Source organism: Lolium rigidum, chromosome 4 (assembly GCF_022539505.1).
Source record: "Lolium rigidum isolate FL_2022 chromosome 4, APGP_CSIRO_Lrig_0.1, whole genome shotgun sequence".
Taxonomy (NCBI): Eukaryota; Viridiplantae; Streptophyta; class Magnoliopsida; order Poales; family Poaceae; genus Lolium; species Lolium rigidum.
The window spans coordinates 227,669,424-227,685,488 of record NC_061511.1 but is presented as its reverse complement, the minus strand read 5'-3'; the positions used below and the strand labels follow the sequence as shown (position 1 = coordinate 227,685,488).

General features: G+C 46.3%; 1 pseudogene; it reads right to left on the bottom strand.

Moving 5' to 3' along the window:
* Positions 1–4,751: 4,751 nt before the first annotated feature.
* LOC124707443 lies at positions 4,752–14,742 on the bottom strand (annotated as a pseudogene).
* Positions 14,743–16,065: the final 1,323 nt, after the last annotated feature.

The window sequence follows — 16,065 nt, the reverse complement described above, 5'->3', positions numbered from 1 at the left end:
ATGCTACTGGACATTAATGGATCAAAGAAATTCATCCAACATAGCGAAAGAGGCAATGCGAAATAAAAGGCAGAATCTGTCAAAACAGAACAGTTCGTATTGACGAATTTTAAAATGGCACCAGACTTGCTCAAATGAAAATGCTCAAATTGAATGAAAGTTGCGTACATATCTGAGGATCATGCTCGTAAATTGGCGTAATTTTCTGAGCTACCTACAGGGAGGTGGACCCAGATTCGTGACAGCAAAGAAATCTGGAACTGCGCAGTAATCCAAATCTAGTACTTACTTTTCTATCAACGGCTTAACTTGGCACAACAAAACTCAAAACTAAGATAAGGAGAGGTTGCTACAGTAGTAAACAACTTCCAAGACACAAAATAAAAACAAAGTACTGTAGGTAAAAACATGGGTTGTCTCCCATAAGCGCTTTTCTTTAACGCCTTTCAGCTAGGCGCAGAAAGTGTGTATCAAGTAACATCGAGAGATGAAGCATCAACATCATAATTTGTTCTAATAATAGAATCATAAGGTACCTTTATTCTCTTTCTAGGGAAGTGTTCCATACCTTTCTTGAGAGGAAATTGATATTTTATATTACCTTCCCTCATATCAATAATAGCGCCAACAGTTCGAAGAAAAGGTCTTCCCAATATAATTGGACAAGATGCATTGCATTCAATATCCAAGACAACAAAATCAACGGGAACAAGATTATTGTTAACGGTAATGCGAACATTATCAACTTTACCCAAAGGTTTCTTTGTAGAATGATCAGCAAGATTAACATCCAAATAACAATTTTTCAGCGGTGGCAAGTCAAGCATATTATAAATTTTCTTAGGCATAACAGAAATACTTGCACCAAGATCACATAAAGCATTACAATCAAAATCTTTAACCTTCATCTTAATGATGGGCTCCCAACCATCTTCTAGCTTTTTAGGAATAGAGGCTTCGCGCTCTAGTTTCTCTTCTCTAGCTTTTATGAGAGCATTTGTAATATGATGCGTGAAAGCCAAATTTATAGCACTAGCATTAGGACTTTTAGCAAGTTTTTGCAAGAACTTTATAACTTCAGAGATGTGGCAATCATCAAAATTCAAACCATTATAATCTAAAGCAATGGGATCATCATCCTCAATGTTGGAAAAAATTTCAGCAGCTTTATCACAGGCAGTTTCAGCAGTTTTAGTAGTTTCAGGCAGTTTTTCGCGCTTTGCATTAGAAGTGGAAACATTGCTAACACCAATTCATTTATTAGTATGAGTAGGAGGTGCAGCAACATGTGTAGCATTAGCATTACTAGTGGTGGTAATAGTCCAAACTTTAGCTATATTCTTCTCTTTAGCTAGTTTTTCATTTTCTTCTCTATCCCACCTAGCACGCAGTTCAGCCATTAATCTTATATTCTCATTAATTCTAACTTGGATGGAATTTGCTGTAGTAACAATTTTATTTTCAATATCCCTATTAGGCATAACTTTCGATTTCAAAAGATCAACATCGGAGGCAAGACTATCAACTCTAGAAACAAGAATATCAATTTTATTGAGCTTTTCCTCAACAGATTTGTTAAAGGCAGTTTGTGTACTAATAAATTCTTTAAGCATGGCCTCAAGTCCAGGGGGTGTATTCCTATTATTGTTGTAAGAATTTCCATAAGAATTACCATAGCCGTTGCCATTATTATAAGGATATGGCCTATAGTTGTTACTAGAATTGTTCCGGTAAGCATTGTTGTTGAAATTATTATTTTTAATGAAGTTTACATCAACATGTTCTTCTTGTGCAACCAATGAAGCTAACGGAACATTATTAGGATCAATATTAGTCCTATCATTCACAAGCATAGACATAATAGCATCAACCTTATCATTCAAGGAAGAGGATTCTTCAACAGAATTTACCTTCTTACCTTGTGGAGCTCTTTCCGTGTGCCATTCAGAGTAGTTGATCATCATATTATCAAGAAGCCTTGTTGCTTCACCAAGAGTGATGGACATAAAGGTACCTCCAGCAGCTGAATCCAATAAATTCCGCGAAGAAAAATTTAGTCCTGCATAGAAGGTTTGGATGATCATCCAAGTAGTCGATCCATGGGTTGGGCAATTTTTAACCGAGAGATTTCATTCTTTCCCAAGCTTGAGCAACATGTTCAGTATCTAATTGTTTAAAATTCATTATGCTACTCCTCAAAGATATAATTTTAGCAGGGGGATAATATCTACCAATAAAAGCATCCTTGCATTTAGTCCATGAATCAATACTATTCTTAGGCGAGAGATAGCAGCCAATCTTTAGCTCTTCCTCTTAATGAGAAAGGGAACAATTTTAGTTTAATAATATCACCATCTACATCTTTATATTTTTGCATTTCGCATAGTTCAACAAAATTATTAAGATGGGCAGCAGCATCATCAGAACTAATTCCGGAAAATTGATCTTTCATAACAAGATTCGAGTAAAGCGAGGTTTAATTTCAAAGAATTCTCGCTGTAGTAGCAGGTGGAGCAATAGGTGTGCATAAGAAATCATTATTATTTGTGGTTGTGAAGTCACACAACTTAGTATTTTCAGGGGTAGCCATTTTAGCAATAGTAAATAAAGCAAACTAGATAAAGTAAATGCAAGTAAACTAATTTTTTTGTGTTTTTGATATAGCAAACAAGATAGCAAATAAAGTAAAACTAGCAACTAATTTTTTGTATTTTGATTTAGTGCAGCAAACAAAGTAGTAAATAAAACTAAGCAAGACAAAAACAAAGTAAAGAGATTGAGAAGTGGAGACTCCCCTTGCAGCGTGTCTTGATCTCCCCGGCAACGGCGCCAGAAAATATGCTGGCGCGTAGTTGACGTGGGAGTTAGAAATCTTTGTGGTGTAGCTTTTCTTCGTTCCCCGGCAACGGCGCCAGAAAATATGCTTGATGGCGTGTATTTCACACGTTCGTTGGGCAACCCCAAGAGGAAGGTATGATGAGCACAGCAGCAAGTTTTCCCTCAGAAAGAAACCAAGGTTTATCGAACCGGGAGGAGCCAAGAAGCACGTTGAAGGTTGATGGCGGCGGGATGTAGTGCGGCGCAACACCGGAGATTCCGGCGCCAACGTGGAACCCGCACAACACAACCAAAGTACTTTGCCCCAACGAAACAGTGAGGTTGTCAATCTCACCGGCTTGCTGTAACAAAGGATTAACCGTATTGTGTGGAAGATGATTGTTTGCGAGAAAACGAGTAAAAACAAGTATTGCAGTAGATTGTATTTCAGTAAAGAGAATTGGACCGGGGTCCACAGTTCACTAGAGGTGTCTCTCCCATAAGACGAACAGCATGTTGGGTGAACAAATTACGGTTGGGCAATTGACAAATAAAGAGAGCATGACAATGCACATACATATCATGATGAGTATAGTGAGATTTAATTGGGCATTACGACAAAGTACATAGACCGCCATCCAACTCGCATCTATGCCTAAAAAGTCCACCTTCGGGTTATCATCCGAACCCCTCCGAGTATTAAGTTGCAAGCAACGAGACAATTGCATTAAGTATGGTGCGTAATGTAATCAACAACTACATCCTTAGACATAGCATCAATGTTTTATCCCTAGTGGCAACAAGCACAACACAACCTTAGAACTTTCGTCACTCGTCCCGGTGTCAATGCGGGCATGAACCCACTATCGAGCATAAGTACTCCCTCTTGGAGTTAAAAGCATCTACTTGGCCGGAGCATCTACTAGTAACGGAGAGCATGCAAGATCATAAACAACACATAAGCATAACTTTGATAATCAACATAACAAGTATTCTCTATTCATCGGATCCCAACAAACGCAACATATAGAATTACGGATAGATGATCTTGATCATGATAGGCAGCTCACAAGATCCGACAATGATAGCACAATGGGGAGAAGACAACCATCTAGCTACTGCTATGGACCCATAGTCCAGGGGTAGACTACTCACTCATCACTCCGGAGGCGACCATGGCGGTGTAGAGTCCTCCGGGAGATGATTCCCCTCTCCGGCGGGGTGCCGGAGGCGATCTCCGAGGATCCCCGAGATGGGATCGGCGGCGACGGCGTCTCGGTAAGGTTTTCCGTATCGTGGCTCTCGGTACTGGAAGTTTCGTCACGGAGGCTTTAAGTAGGCGGAAGGGCAAGTCGAGAGGGGGCACGGGGGCCCCGGATGACGAGGTGGCGCGGCCAAGGGGGGCCGCGCCGCCCTAGGGTTTGGCTCCCCTGTGGCCCCACTTCCTTTCGTCTTCGGACTTCTGGAAGCTTCGTGAGAAAATAGGCCTCTGGGCTTTTATTTCGTCCAATTCCGAGAATATTTCTTTACTAGGATTTCTGAAACCAAAAACAGCAGAAAACAACAACTGGCACTTCGGCATCTTGTTAATAGGTTAGTTCCAGAAAATGCACGAATATGACATAAAGTGTGCATAAAACATGTAGATAACATCAATAATGTGGCATGGAACACAAGAAATTATCGATACGTTGGAGACGTATCAAACCCCAAGAGGAAGGTGTGATGCGCACAGCGGCAAGTTTCCCTCAGTAAGAAACCAAGGTTTAATCGGACCAGTAGAAGTCAAGAAGCACGTTGAAGGTTGATGGCGGCGAGATGTAGTGCGGCGCAACACCAGGGATTCCGGCGCCAACGTGGAACCTGCACAACACAACCAAAGTACTTTGCCCCAACGAAACAGTGAGGTTGTCAATCTCACCGGCTTGCTGTAACAAAGGATTAACCGTATTGTGTGGAAGATGATTGTTTGCAGAGAAAACGAGTAAAACAAGTATTGCGAGTAGATTGTATTTCGAGTAAAGAGAATTGGACCGGGGTCCACGGTTCACTAGAGGTGTCTCTCCCATAAGACGAACGAGCATGTTGGGTGAACAAATTACAGTTGGGCAATTAACAAATAAAGAGAGCATGACAATGCACATACATATCATGATGAGTATAGTGAGATTTAATTGGGCATTACGACAAAGTACATAGACCGCCATCCAACTGCATCTATGCCTAAAAAGTCCACCTTCAGGTTATCATCCGAACCCGCTCCAGTATTAAGTTGCAAGCAACAGACAATTGCATTAAGTATGGTGCGTAATGTAATCAACAACTACATCCTTAGACATAGCATCAATGTTTTATCCCTAGTGGCAACAGCACAACACAACCTTAGAACTTTCTGTCACTGTCCCGGGTGTCAATGCAGGCATGAACCCACTATCGAGCATAAGTACTCCCTCTTGGAGTTACAAGCATCTACTTGGCCAGCGCATCTACTAGTAACGGAGAGCATGCAAGATCATAAACAACACATAAGCATAACTTTGATAATCAACATAACAAGTATTCTCTATTCATCGGATCCCAACAAACGCAACATATAGAATTACAGATAGATGATCTTGATCATGTTAGGCAGCTCACAAGATCCGACAATGATAGCACAATGGGGAGAAGACAACCATCTAGCTACTGCTATGGACCCATAGTCCAGGGGTAGACTACTCACACATCACACCGGAGGCGACCATGGCGGCGTAGAGTCCTCCGGGGATGATTCCCCTCTCCGGCGAGGGTGCCGGAGGCGATCTCCTGGATCCCCCGAGATGGGATCGGCGGCGACGGCGTCTCCGGAAGGTTTTCCGTATCGTGGCTCTCGGTGCGGGGGTTTCGTCACGGAGGCTTTAAGTAGGCGGAAGGGCAAGTCAAGAGGAGGCACGGGGGCCCACACCATAGGCCGGCGCGGCCGGGGGTGGGGCCGCGCCGCCCTAGGGTTTGGCCACCCCGTGGCCCCTCTTCGTCTCGTCTTCGGACTTCGGAAGCTTCGTGGAAAAATAGGCCCCCGGGCTTTGATTTCGTCCAATTCCGAGAATATTTCCTTACTAGGATTTCCGAAACCAAAAACAGCAGAAAACAGAAGCGGCACTTCGGCATCTTGTTAATAGGTTAGTTCCATAAAATGCACGAATATGACATAAAGTGTGCATAAAACATGTAGATAACATCAATAATGTGGCATGGAACATAAGAAATTATCGATACGTCGGAGACGTATCACCAGCCATGCTTGCTTTTCCGGTTCTAAGCCAACTGCAGGAGCTGGGCTCTGGAGGTTTGTCGGAGTGGCGTACTTAGCTAACCGCGTTTGCTTCTCAAGATCGGCTCCCGACGTTCCTCCTGCTGTTCCAGAGGCCCCTGCTGTCGCAACCTGGTTCGAGAGTGCCCAGGTGTTGCAGTCTGGTACGTACGCGCACGCGTATCCGTGCGGGATCTCCTTGGGTGCCTCAGGTAGGAATTGGTAGTCACTAGGATCACCACCAATCTTGTAGACGACGTATGCCGATGAGTTCGGCACTTCGGTGCTGCCCATGCGAACGGCAGCGGAGGATGGGACCGGAGTGGCATCTCTCCTTTGTAAGTCCCTAGAGCTGGTCCCGACGGAGAATACCGGTGGCTCATGATTTCCTGGACCACGCGCGGAGCGACACGCTCCAAAGTGTTCACCGAGGCTCTCGAGTGGCGGTGCAGCGAATGAGCCACCATGTAGTTGATCTCCTGACGCAGCGACCTGGTGCGTTCTTCTGACGGGGCGGACAGGTCCACTCCATCGAGTGCGCCTTCAGGTGTGAACCCCTTCCATCTGACGCCATGAGAGCGGGTTCTGTGGAAAGAGCCGATGAGTTCGGCTTCGAGGACCGCCTTGATCTCGTCATGCTTTTTCTTGAGTTCATCAGGCAGATCCTCGTACTTGACCGGAGTGCTTCCCGCCATCTCGGATGTAGATGGCGATGCGGTGGATGTCGAAGATGGTCCCACCGGGCGTGCCAGAATGTGTTGACGTCAGAAACCCACTGGCGGGCAGCGACGGGCAACACAGTAGAGCCGGGAACAACTAGGGCTGCGGCTGGCCCCAGTCCCTCAGAGCGACGGCCCGCAAAGCCTCCCTGGTCACACGTCCGATGCTATCGCAAGGGCGTGCCACCTGACCTATACCTGGTCGGGAAGGTGTTGGATGATGCCTCGCTTAGTTTCCTGCATGGCATACACGTAAACATTAAATACGAGCCTCGATCGGCTCTCGAGTTATCTCGTGAATCGGCTCAAAGAGCCGATCCACCCATGATTCGTACAAGGTGTCCGAATATATGGTGGTCCTGCTTGATCAAGGTAAAGATAATGCAATCTACGACGATTTAGGGTTTTCACCGCATAATCGGATCATCCTACTCACGATTGGGCCTCGCGCTCGCGCACGGTGACCGTAAGCCGATCCTAGACAGGGCCTAAAAACCAACACGAGGTTGATCCTCGGAACGTCCTGTCTAGGGCTAGCGAACTCCACCCTACACGCCGCTGGATCCTCCAACCCTTTGTAAGGCCTAACTATTGCGGATGTTAAACTAATCCTTGCAGAACAAGGAGCAACCGTAACGGATCAGATCTACTAAACTATGATCAAGCGGGGTGCCGCCCCTACACCTAAGATAGGTGTAAGGGCGGCTAGATGCATGAGGGTTGCACTACGACAGCATAGGATACGAAGAACAATGCAAACCCTAACACATCTAAGATAACTACGTTGCTCGCCATCAAAAAGGCTTCAGCACGAGCAACGCATGAACAACGAGATAGGCTTGTGCTGCCTAGATCGCAAGATGCGATCTAGGCAGCATGGTGCTTACCGGAGAAACCCTCGAGACGAAGGAGTTGGCGATGCGCCGAGATTTGTTTGTGTTGAACGTTGGTTGTTGTTTATTCCATAAACCCTAGATACATATTTATAGTCCAAGGGACTTCCTAATTCAGGCGCGCACCTAACCGTGCACGGGTAAAACTCTAACTCCTAACCGACACGTAATCTAATATGTTACAGATACAAGGGCAAACTAGCCCAAACTTTGCATGTAAGGCCGATTCACGTATTTCTTCTATATATATATTCTTCAAGTCCATCTTGATCGCGGCCCACCTCTGACTCGGTCAAATTCTGGTGATAACACGCCCACAAAACCATTGTGTTCTACTCGTGCAACCATCTATGCATAGACACGGCTCTGATACCACTGTAGGATAACGTTGCATAGAAAACAAAAAATTTCCTACCGCGAACACGCAATCCAAGCCAAAATGCAATCTAGAAGACGGTAGCAACGAGGGGGTATCGAGTCTCACCCTTGAAGAAATTCCAAAGCCTACAAGATGAGGCTCTTGTTGCTGCGGTAGACGTTCACTTGCCGCTTGCAAAAGCGCGTAGAAGATCTTGATCACGATCGCTTCCGGCGCCACGAACGGGCAGCACCTCCGTACTCGGTCACACGTTCGGTTGTTGATGAAGACGACGTCCACCTCCCCGTTCCAGCGGGCAGCGGAAGTAGTAGCTCCTCTTGAATCCGACAGCACGACGGCGTGGTGTCGGTGGTGGTGGAGAAATCCGGCGGAGCTTCGCTTAGGCGTGCGGGATGTGGTGGAGGAGAGATACCGCTAGGGTTTGGGGAGAGAGGGGGAGGCTAGGGCGCCGGCCAAGGGCAACCCTAGGTGGTGCGGCCAAGAGTGGGCAGCCCCCTCCCTCTCCTCCTCATTATATAGGTGGAAATCCCCAAGTGTTGGTATCCAAGTCTTCGAATAAGACCCCAACAATGAAACCTCCCATATGTAGGGAAACCTACCCAAGGTGGGAATCCCACTTGGGGTGGGATTCCCCCTTCCATGAGGGGGTTGGCCGGCCACCCTAGGGGAGTCCACCTTGGACTCCTCCCCTTTAGGGTTGGCTGGCCATGCAAGGTGGAGTCCCTCCGGGACTCTACTTTCCATGGTGATTTCTTCCGGACTTTTCTAGAACCTTCTAGAACCTGCCATAAATGCACCGGATCATTTCCAAACTTGGAATATGACTTCCTATATATGAATCTTATTCTCCGGACCATTCCGGAACTCCTCGTGATGTCCGGGATCTCATCCGGGACTCCGAACAAATATTCGAACTCCATTCCATATTCAAGATCTACCATTTCAACATCCAACTTTAAGTGTGTCACCCTACGGTTCGTGAACTATGCGGACATGGTTGAGTACTCACTCCGACCAATAACCAATAGCGGGATCCGGAGATCCATAATGGCTCCCACATATTCAACGATGACTTCGGTGATCGAATGAACCATTCACATACGATACCAATTCCCTTTGTCACGCGATATTTTTACTTGTCCGAGGTTTGATCATCGGTATCACTCTATACCTTGTTCAACCTCGTCTCCCGACAAGTACTCTTTACTCGTACCGTGGTATGTGGTCTCTTATGAACTTATTCATATGCTTGCAAGACATTAGACGACATTCCACCGAGAGGGCCCAGAGTATATCTATCCGTCATCGGGATGGACAAATCCCACTGTTGATCCATATGCCTCAACTCATACTTTCCGGATACTTAATCCCACCTTTATAACCACCCATTTACGCAGTGGCGTTTGATGTAATCAAAGTACCTTTTCGGTATAAGTGATTTACATGATCTCATGGTCATAAGGACTAGGTAACTGTGTATCGAAAGCTTATAGCAAATAACTTAATGACGAGATCTTATGCTATGCTTAATTGGGTGTGTCCATTACATCATTCATATAATGATATAACCTTGTTATTAATAACATCCAATGTTCATGATTATGAAACTAATCATCCATTAATCAACAAGCTAGTTTAAGAGGCATACTAGGGACTTCTTGTTGTCTACATATCACACATGTACTAATGTTTCGGTTAATACAATTATAGCATGATATATAAACATTTATCATAAATATAAAGATATAAATAATAACCACTTTATTATTGCCTCTAGGGCATATCTCCTTCAGGCTTTATTGCACTTGGTGAAATGTCCGAAGAAGCTTCATCGTCGCCAACGCGCTTAGTGGCACACCGGGGGAAGGCGAACAAGATACATCCATCCAACGAAATCCTATGAGGCAACTTTCCAGAAACACACTATACACACGACCAATGTTTCCCACAGTCTGAGATGGCACGAAGAAGCCGAAATGCTCGAAATATGCGACACATATCAAACCGATTGCACATGATCTCAAGTTAGTTCTCAACTACCGCAGTCGTGTGTGATGAGCATCATGAATGCTGACAATGTCTGATATCTTTCTCACGTTCTGTATTTGTAAATCGTGTAGAGCTACCAACACACCGTGGATATTTAGGCCATAAGGGATCTTTCACATTGCACACGGGTTACCCTTCCTTCTGTGACGCGGGACCTAGAAAACCCTAATTTGTATTTGTGTGTGAAGCATCTAGAAGTGTTGCATGTAGTGTATGTACTCCCTCCTTTCATAATTAGGATGCATATAATTTGAGTTAAAGTCACGTAAACTTTGACTAAATGTATTGAAAATAATATTGGCATATACTACCGCCGCTTCATGAGTAAGGCTTATATTTTTTCTAAAAATCAAACTATGTAAAGTTTGACTAGATTTTTAGAATAAATTATTAACATGTACAATACAAAATCAATATTGTTATATACAAGTTTTCTCTAAACGTTTGGTTAAAGTTTAGATAGCTTGACTTTAAAAAAGAATTATAAGACTTATTCATTTGGTGAGGGAGTACAAGATTAACTCAATGATATGCAATTGGTATTACTATAAAAGGTTAATATTTTTATATATATTTAGTCAAATTTGATTTGACTTTGACCAAAACCAATACATATCCTAAATTAGGAAGGAGGGAGTAACAACCATGCTTTGAAGAAATAGTTAGACATGTACTCCAAATCATGGTTGCTGCTCCCTACTATATCAATATTTTTTGGGTTGAGTAACAATATACTAGAGTATATGTTAATATTTTTTTGCGCGCCTTCGTGCAGAAAAGATTACTGCTTCTCGGGCTCGATCCTACCGCCGAGCAAACATGGCTGAGTAATATCAGCTCAGCAACTACCAATGTCAGATTCTTTCAAGCGGTCGCGACACTATTATTTAGTACCTTGCTATATGAGCGAGAATGACTCAATGATCGTCACCGGCGCTTTTGTAGGCTGTGCGACCCTTGGCTCACATCGGTTTAGTATTTTTTTTGGCTCGTTTGGCTACTTGGCCGAACCCGTGTTCTTGCACGAACCGCTTCTCGAAGCACCCTCGGGCCAGGTCCTGGAGAAACATCCGGTTCGTCCGTTTCTAGCGAGCCACCCCTGTTTCGGTAGAACTCGATAACGCCGCGTTCCCGCAGAGCACCGCGGGAGATGGCGCGAGCTCGCGCGGGACAGCAAAATCTCGGCGGGATGAATTCGGTCGCCGCGCATGAAATTTCGTCACCGTATATAAGGGCGGCTCTCTCACCGCCAAATCCAAATCCCCCGTTTCCCCCCTTTTCGAGCTCATCAACCCTTCATGATCTAGCGACATGGCCGGCTCTTCCTCACCCGCACGGTCGGCGAGGCTTGCAGCGGCGACGATGGATGTGGCTGCGTCTACTGTCCGCAGATGGTCGTCTTCTTCCTCTGCATCGATGACTTCGGTTGTGGTAAGCTTCTGCAAACCTAGCCTTAGATCCAGATCTTGTGGGTACACAGGGATGGTTTGAACGTATCCATTGTAGGACATTCCTTCGTCCCCGGTCGAGGTTGTCCAGGTTGCATCTGACTCTACCATTGGGACGCTGGTGCTGCCTGCATCTTCGCCAGGGTCCCCTACTTCCCCGACCTCAGTGTTGCGTGGGGCACCTCTGATTGTAAGACCACTCTTACTTTTCTCGCTCTTCATTGATGTGGTACTGCTTAAGGATGTGGATGTGGATGTGGTAGTGGTAGTGCTTAAGGATGTGAATGTGGTAGTGGTAGTTCATTGATCTGCTAGTGGTACTGCTTAAGGATGTTGATGTGGTAGTGCTAGTTCATTGATCTGCTAGTGGTACTGCTTAAGGATGTGGATGTGGTACTGGTAGTTCATTGATCTGCTAGTGGTACTTCTTAAGGATGTGGATGTGGTACCGGTAGTTCATTGATCTGGTAGTGTTTTTCATGTAGGCGATCATACTATTGGGCTCCCCTGATCTTTTTGCTCCTACTGTCAATGTTGAGAAATCTCTGATTTCAAGCAAACCAGTCATGGTTTGGAAACCTGAGCTATCAGATTTTGTGCTCAACTGGTTGGTTCAGCTCGTCCATAGCGGCGTCTGTTTTAACATGGGATTCAAATGAAGAAGGTAGTTGCTGATGTACTTACATTCGCTGGCATACATGTGACCACTCTTCAGCTGTACAACCACATAAGAAAGTATTGGAGGACCAGTGGAGCGTCATACTGAAGATGAAAACTAATGGTAATCTGGACTAGAGCGAAGATGGTTGCTGCTTCTGTGCTGCTGATGAAGATACAGTAGGCGAGTACATTCAGGTAGTAAGCCTCATTGAGTTCCTTCATAGATCTATATATGTGAATGTCGTCCGCACTAACAGTTGTTCCTTGTAGATTGCAGTGCAACCCTAGGCATCGTCAGTACGTCGGGACCCCGATCACGAACTATGCTCATATGAACACGATCTTCACGGTTTATCAGCAGGGTGCAGCTGTACCAACCTAAGTTGATAATCAGGGCTATCAACTTAATTGCGGACAACGAAGAAGAGTATGCCCAGTACCGTAAGCTGCAGTCACCGGAGAGGAGGAGCTGGATAATGACCCGGCTTCGCAACCAGTTTCCAATTTCCTGCTTAGTGCTTCTGCATCCTTGGTCATGATCTGCTCATTTTGGGAGGTGGTCTCGTATCCCTCCATTAGCTAGGACTTGATTGAAACTGATCCCCGGTATGTAATGATGAACTTGTTCGAGGTGGTATATACTAACCCCTCGCGTGAACCTGCGATGCATCACAAAATATAGTTGCTTCGTCCACTAAGTAGTTGTTGTGTATTACCAGCACCTTTTGTGATGAACTAAATCTGTTGTGTGTTGTAATTCAATTATTAGCAGTGCTGGGTAACCTCACCACTGTAAATGGAGGGGTTACCAATACCACAGCTCGCCCCTATCTACAACCAAACAGCATGTGGGCTGCACGAGCAGGAAAGAAAGTAGTCTGTTCAGGCACCCAAACAATGGGGTGCAGGAAACAAAGCTTCCTTCTCCGGCTCAGAAAAGGCCACTCAGGCTACCAAACGATCAACATTTCATGCCCCATGACCCGTTCGCGACGGAGTGGTGCAGGAAATCCATGTAGGCTACCAAACGCGCCCCACATGTACATGCCAGTTTGTTTTTCGAAGTCATTTTCGATCCAAATTTTCAATTCGGCAACTTTTGGTTTCAATTTCAGTGAAAACTTAGCGGAAATTGGATTGTAGCCGGCCGTCCATTTTTCAGCAGAAAAGTGGGCACTGTTTTCATCGGAAAGTTCAGTTCTTGGGGTTCACTGAAGTGACTGAAATTCCGGTGACAAATGCCAAGCATTTGCTGGAACTTGTGCTTAGCGATAGCAACCCTGTCTCGGACCTCAGTTCATGAGTTTGAATGGCAGCATCGAATCAAGCACAGATTCATTCACGAATGATTCAGTACTCAGAAACGTAGTCCAACACAAACTTCACATGTGTCCGAGCTCAAGATACGTAGTAGTTGCAAAGAACATACTAAACGTAATGACGGGACATGGCAAACATGTGCCAAGGACCTGCCAAGAATCAAGAAATCAAAGCGTTAATGTCATGGAGGCCGGCGGACCGAGCATCCGGCAAGTGTTCAGGCGAAGAGCATCTGGGCGTGCGGGGTGAGGTCCTTTTGCGCCTCCTTGATGGTGCCCTCTGCGACGCCGGTGGCGGCGGCCACGTCCTTGACGGACCTGGCGGCGCCGGTGCGCTGCACGACCATGTAGATGACGGCGGCGGCGATGGACTCGGGGTTGCGGCGCACGTCGAGGCCCTGCTCGAGCCTCCGCACGGCCTCCCCGGCGTCGCGCACCTCCTGGTTGCCTAGGCCGAGGCGGGAGCAGAAGCGGCGCAGGTAGTCGGCGGAGCGCACGACGCCGATGTCGAGCACCTGGCCGCCGCCCTCCTCGCCGAGGACGCGCTTGATGTGCGTCGTCATCTTGCCGATGGCCTTCCGGGACTCGGCGCCGTCGGCGGTGACGGAGGCGAGCTCCTTGTAGGTGCGCGGCATGCCGAGGTTGCGGCAGGCGATGTAGAGGCAGGCGGCGTAGAGGGCGTCCTTGCCGCGGCCGCGCGGCGGGCAGCCCTTGGCGTCGTCGAGCCGCTTGTACGTGTCCTTGGCCTGGTCCCGGACGGTGGCGACGAGGCCGAGCCGGTCCGCCATGTCGGCGATGCCGCGGAAGGCGTCGGCGAGGGCCCTGTCGGCGGCGGAGTCCAAGGGCACCGACATCCTGGGGAGCGACTTGGCGTTGTCGCCGCCTGCGGCGGCGGCGGGGTTCTTGGAGTAGGCGATGGCGGTGGAGAGCTTGGCGTCGAGGAAGGGGTCGCCCGTGGAGCCGACGCGGCTGGGGTCGCGGTCGTCGCCGCCGCCGCCGGCGTCGCCGCTGAAGGTGCGCCACTCGGAGCCCTCGTCGATGAAGTGCGCGTCGAGGACGAGCGCGCACTCGGTGCAGATGGTGTCGCCGGTGGCGTGGTCGAGCACCACCTCCGTCGCGCGGTGGCAGTCCGGGCAGAACACCCGCTCGTCCGCGGCCGAGCCGACCATGGCTGCTGCTGCTGCCGCGGCGCGCGAGCTCGTCTCGATTTGGGGATGAATCGAGGCTGCGGCGGCGCGTGGGGAAAGTAAAGAGGATCGTTGAGAGGGGTGGTGGGCTGGCATTTATAGACGGAGTAGGTCGGTTGAGAGACGCGGCGGTGGGTGGGCCGTGCGCGTCACGGACAGGGACGCGAGTTCGACTCGGGTACGAGATTCCACCTAGGGAGAACTTTCCTTGCTGTTTCAGTTCCACTCACTCGTCACCACGTGGCTGAACTAATTATCGCAACAACGCACTTTGGTATCTTCCAAACCAACCAGGCAGGAGCTTTTTATTACACACTAAAGTGAGCATTGCATGAATATATTTGTAAATCAAGAGAAGCAGATTGGTGCACATCTGCGTTTTAAAAAATATTTAAAAATTATAGTTTTTAAAATATTTAAAATTTGGTGCACCTAGGGAGAAGCAGTACCAGAACTTCCAGTTTTTAAAATATTTAAAAATTGTACATCTGCGTTTTAAAAAATCGTCACGTTTATTCCACGAATACATAAACATCTCCTAAATGTTAATGCAAAGTTTCGGTAGAAATTGCATTTTATTTTAAACTACAGGAAAAAAAAAGTTTGTGGCTATAGTGGTAGATATCTGTCAGAAATTTGTCTTTTTTACACCTCGAAATACAACATATTTTTCTACAAAATTTCTACCGTACCTTCGAAATGTTTATATGTATGTAGGGTATTTAATTTCAAATTTTCTGAAACTAAAAAAATTTGATTTTCAAAAATCAGGAGCACTCATGCTCATGTGCCAAAGATACTTTTGCTAAATCAAGTGACAAAATAGTTAATTCACAAATATATATTTTGTTACTAGATGAACAAACGGTGTACCATGGTGAAAACCTTATTATACCCTATATAGAAACTAAACGATTTAGCGCCTCCGGTTAGATTTCTATGAATAATTGAATTCTCGGTCGAATCCCAAGGGCATGTTTATCATTAAAAGACATCAAGAAAGTCCACTACTCCATGTGTCGTAGATAATATTTCCTGCTGCAGGCTGCAAAACAAAAATGACAGTAAAATTTATTAAGACGAGCTTGGCATGTGTAAGACGTGTGGCACAGAAGATGCATCCATTTCTCTATTTTCTTACCATTCCAATTGATATTAGTGAGATTGGCGTTGTGAAGAATGTCATCTCACAACACCACGAATAAACAAACTGCCCCCCTGCCCCTTTCAAAAAAAAAAGTCATAAAATTGGCAAGGAGAGTGTATACAACACCCCCCCCCCCCCCCCCCATAGAGGTGGACTAC